General features: G+C 39.1%; 1 non-coding gene across 1 annotated transcript; it reads left to right on the forward strand.

Annotated features, from left to right (window-relative positions):
* Window positions 1-4,509: 4,509 nt before the first annotated feature.
* Window positions 4,510-4,582, forward strand: TRNAK-CUU (transfer RNA lysine (anticodon CUU)). Its single transcript has one exon. It is a non-coding gene; the product is annotated as a tRNA-Lys (tRNA).
* The last annotated feature ends 332 nt before the right edge of the window (window positions 4,583-4,914 follow it).

Genomic DNA, 4,914 nt, shown 5'->3' on the forward strand with positions numbered 1-4,914 from the left:
TGCACTAAATACACTTCTTATTTTAATTCTTCATTTAAGAATGCAGATTTCACATCTAGATGGTGTATCGTCCAATGATGTTTGGTAGCTAAAGAAATTAACATTCTGATTGTGCTTAATTTAGCTACAAGGGCGAAGGTTTCCTCATAATTAATACCTTCTTTCTGCTAGTACCCCTTTGCAACCAACCTAGCTTTATATTTATCTATAGTCCCATCTGCTTTAAATTTAGGCTTGTATAACCATTTAGAACCTATGGGTTGTTTTCCTTCACGTAATTACCAGGTTTTGATTTTAAGTATTGATTCATATTCCTCTTCCATGGCTGCCCTCCATTCACTATATTGACTAGCTTCTTTATAACTATAGGGTTCAACAACACTTAACATACTAGTTATAAAAGCAGTCTCCCTATATCTTGCTGGAAACTAAGTTTTCCCACTTGATCTCCTGAGTGGTGGAGTGGCTTCAAACTTGTTCTAATCATCCCTTGGTGGAATTGGCTTGAAAACTGCATCTATACCATCCACTTCCTTTTTCTCCTGTTGTTGCTGCCACTCATGACTATCTCCTGTTTCATCACTCCCTTCTTCCATCAACAAAGGCATGTGCCACTCTTCACTGGCACTCTCATGGTTTCCATCATTAACCTGCTCATGAAATACTACATCTCTACTTGCAAAGACTTTATGAGTAGAGGGATTAAACAATTTATAAGCCTTAAACCCTCTATAATACCCAACAAAGATGCATTTAATGGCCTTTTAATCCAGTTTCTTTGTATCCTCCTTTGGAACATAAGAAAAAGCTTTAGAGCCAAAAACTTTTGAATGACTTAGTACAGGCTTAAATCCTAATAAAGCTTCAAAAGGAGTTTTAAAATCAAGACTTTTTGTTGGAATCTTATTCTTCAAATACACTATAATATTTATTGCTTCAACCCAAAATGAATTAGATAGATTCTTACCTTTTAGCATGTTGCGAGTACACTCCACAAGGGTTATGTTTTTCCTCTCTGCAACCCTGTTCTGTTGAGGATTGTGGGGTATTGTAAACTGCTGCAGTATCCCATGGTATTTACAGTATTTGATGAAACTAGCCTTCTTTCATTCCCGCCCTTGGTTTGAGCAGAGAATCTTGATGAATTTTCCTATCTGCTTCTCAATCATGCTTCTGAAGTCTTTAAAGTATTCAAAGGTATGACTCTTTTTCCTGAGAAAATATACCCAAGTAAATCTTATACAGTGATCAACAAACAATAAGAAATAATAGGCACCTCCCAATGACCTCATCTGCATTGGCCCACATAAATCAGTGTGCACTAACTCTAGTATATCTCTCTTCTTTCTATATACATTTATAGGAAACTCATCTCTATGCATCATCCCAAGAGCCCATGCTTCGCAATCAACATGAACATTCTTTAAAATAGGGAGACCATTGACCATACCTTGTTTCTGAAGTAGTTGTAGGTCATTGAAATTAATATGGCCGAACCTTTGATGCCACAAATTTTCTGCAGTCATAGTTGATGATGCCAATTCTCGGTGTGGCACACTTCTCACATTCAGCTTATACAGACTTCCCACACGAACACCTGATGCAATTGGCTTCATACGATCTAGTAGATCTTTAATAACACAATAAGATTTAAAAACTCTACCTTAATATTCTGATCCATTACCATCGAAACAAAGATTAGATTCTCTTTTATTTCGGGTACATACATTACATTTTGAATATGCCTAATATTTCCATTAGGCAAAACAACAACAACATTACCATATTCTTTGGTTTGGTACCCTCTATCATCGCCAAGATAGATGTTTGCTCCACTACTGGTCTCTTTGAAATTTTCAAACTGATGCCTATTTCCTGTCATGTGGGTGGAAGCTCCTGAGTCAACAAACCAAGTTTCTACTTCATCATCCTCAGTAGAAAATGTAGAATCAGATACGAACAATCTGAGATTCTGATTCTATTCTTCATCAACAAAATGACTTGCATGCTTCTTGTGTCTCTATTGACCTTCATAAAACTTATTATTCCGACAATGTTTAGCTATATGACCAATTTTACTGCAATAAAAACATTTTGGTCCCAAATCACTTCTCTTTGAAGACATACCTTGAGATGGAGGTGGCTTTCTTTGTGGGATTCTTTCACTTTTGTGTACTACATTTTCCTTTCCTCTAAAGGGCTTCTTCTTTTCCATTAGGGCAAGATCTGAGCTCTGGGGTTTCAGAGTCATCCGCCTTTCCTCCTCCTGCATTAGGATCCCTGTCAATTCTTCAAACTTGGGGGGTTTTTCTCTCGCATTCAACCCAGTGATGAACATCTAATAGTCGTCAATCATACCATTCATGGTAATTATGACCCAATCAGTGTCTGATACTGTTTCACTAATGTCGCCCAAGTTATTCTTAAGCTCCTTGATACGAGAGATGAATGCTGCTACTGATTCATTTTCCTCCATTTTAATGGATATAATCTTGCTCTTTAGAAACAATAGGCAATTTGTGTTCTTGATGTTGTACAAGTCTTTGAGAGTTGTCCAGATGTTTGATGCAGATTTACATTCTCGAATATGAGGAATAATGCAATTTTTGACAGAAAATTTGAGAAGCACATTTGCTTTATTCTCCCTCTTTTCCCAATCCTAGATTGTTGTTGTTGTTCCACCTATAGCTAGAGTCGGCTTCAACTCATCACGGGTTGCAATTGTCCATGCGTTTTGTCCCTCCAATAGAGTCTACAACTTAAATTTCCAATTAGAGTAATTGGAACCGTCGATCTTATTTCTATCATTCAAATAAGCCTCTGCCATCTAATTGTTCATCTTGACAGGTCTCCCTCAAAAAAAAAAAAAAATCACCTATCTCCAAATCTGAGGAGCAATTTCAAAAAAAATGGGTGCTCTCTTAAAAAACAATTCCTTAAAAAAGATCCCCTTTACTTTCTTTTTTTTTTTTAAATTTAAAAAAAAAAACTCTAAAAAACAAAATGACTCCAACCTTAGTCAAATGCACCCAACAATTTAAAAAAAATAAAAAAATAAAAATAAAAAATCTTTTAACCCCATTTCTTTGAATCTAGCCCATCATTGTTTATAATCCCATTTTTTTTGTTAAAAAAACAGCCAGAGAAACTTGACTGAAATGTTACAACCCCAAAGCTCTCAAAAAAAACCGGCCTCCGAAATTCACTCAAGGCCTACCTTTGACTTTTTATGGCCTTCCTTGATTCAAAAAAGAATAGATCGGAAATTGCTCTCGGCCTCACGGACAAAGGCATCACCGACCCTGTGTGGAGGCACCACTGATCCTCATCATGTCGCCCCAGTGCTGCATACGCCAGACTGTTGCACCCCGAGACCATGTTTCTGGCACCAGTGCGTTGGCCTTTAATAAACGATCGCTTCACGCAGGCCACCGCTGCAATACACCTCCGTTGCAACACACCTTCTGCTTCATCGACCTCTACTGCACAAATCAATACCCTAACTAGGAAGTTCGTGACCTCTAGCAGCCACGACAAACTGCACAACAACCTTCACCTTGGTGCGGCAACAGTAACACGACAGTCACCTTCGCTCACACACGACGGTCACAACCACGGTTAACACACAGTTGTTTGCAACATGGATCTACCAACAGGTCGGCAACACACATCAACGACACACAACAACACCCGGCAACGCCCTCCGAGAAGACAAAACCACAATCAACATAACATTGCCACGACAAACTACACAACAACCTTCACCTTGGTGCAGCAACAGTAACACGACGGTCACCTTCGCTCACACATGACGGTCACAACCACGGTCAGCACACAATTGTTTGCAACATGGATCTACCAATAGTTCGGCAACACACATCAATGACACGCAACAACACCTGGAAACGCCCTCCAAGAAGGCAAGACCACAGTCAACGGATCATTGCGATCTTGATTCCCAGATCGCGGATTTTCGGTCGCAATGGTCAACGCTCTTCTTCCTGTAGGAAAAATGATGGTGAATGTGAATAATCTTTAAAAAAAAATCCGTGCTGCTCCGCCTTCTCACCATACGAGGTCTTTTTCACACCGGTCACCAGGGGCCTCTCTTCCGTGACTTAGAGAATGTATAGAAAACACACAAATAAAAAAGTTAAAACAGATAATTAAGAAATAGGAACTAATTCCTGATCTAAAACTCCAAGCTCCAGTAAACAGACTCTCCACTAAATTACATTTCTACATTATCTTCAACATTGGTCCAGCCCACGGGGCTTTGGATTTATTTAAAGACGAAAATGACAACACATCTCTAACGGATAAATTTAGTTGTAATTCAATAATAAAATTCATGTTCAGCGTAGCTTAACCTGCAATTAGGTCGTCCCATTTTCCGTGTTGTTTTTTTGAGCCACTGTATCTGCATTTGAACACATAATCCGAATTTAAATTTATTCTAACCAAAATTTAACTTTTCGTTATTGTTTTACTGGACGGAAATTCCGCAAAGCCCGTCTAGCTCAGTTGGTAGAGCGCAAGGCTCTTAACCTTGTGGTCGTGGGTTCGAGCCCCACGGTGGGCGTATTTTTCGTTTGCAGGCATTTCGATGTATAAGGTCCCAACGGTGGGCGTATTTTTCGTTTCCATATACTTCGACGTATAAGGAACTGGTCGTGGTTTCCAGCTGTTTCCATAGGCGGGTTTTGTTAAAAAATAAAACCGGATTTTGTCAAACCAAGCTGTGTCAACCTTTTGCTCTAAATTTATGATTGTTAGTGGTGGGTTCGAGCCCAACGGTGGGCATATTTTTCGTTTTCCAGATACTTCGACGTATATGGTCCCTTGTTTCTACAAAATACAAAACCAGTGAAGGAACTGGTGGTTTCCAGCAGTCCCATTGGGCGGGTTTTGTTT

Source organism: Pinus tabuliformis, chromosome 7 (genome assembly GCF_031772625.1).
Source record: "Pinus tabuliformis cultivar Carrire ecotype Pingquan chromosome 7, CPIR1, whole genome shotgun sequence".
Classification (NCBI taxonomy): domain Eukaryota; kingdom Viridiplantae; phylum Streptophyta; class Pinopsida; order Pinales; family Pinaceae; genus Pinus; species Pinus tabuliformis.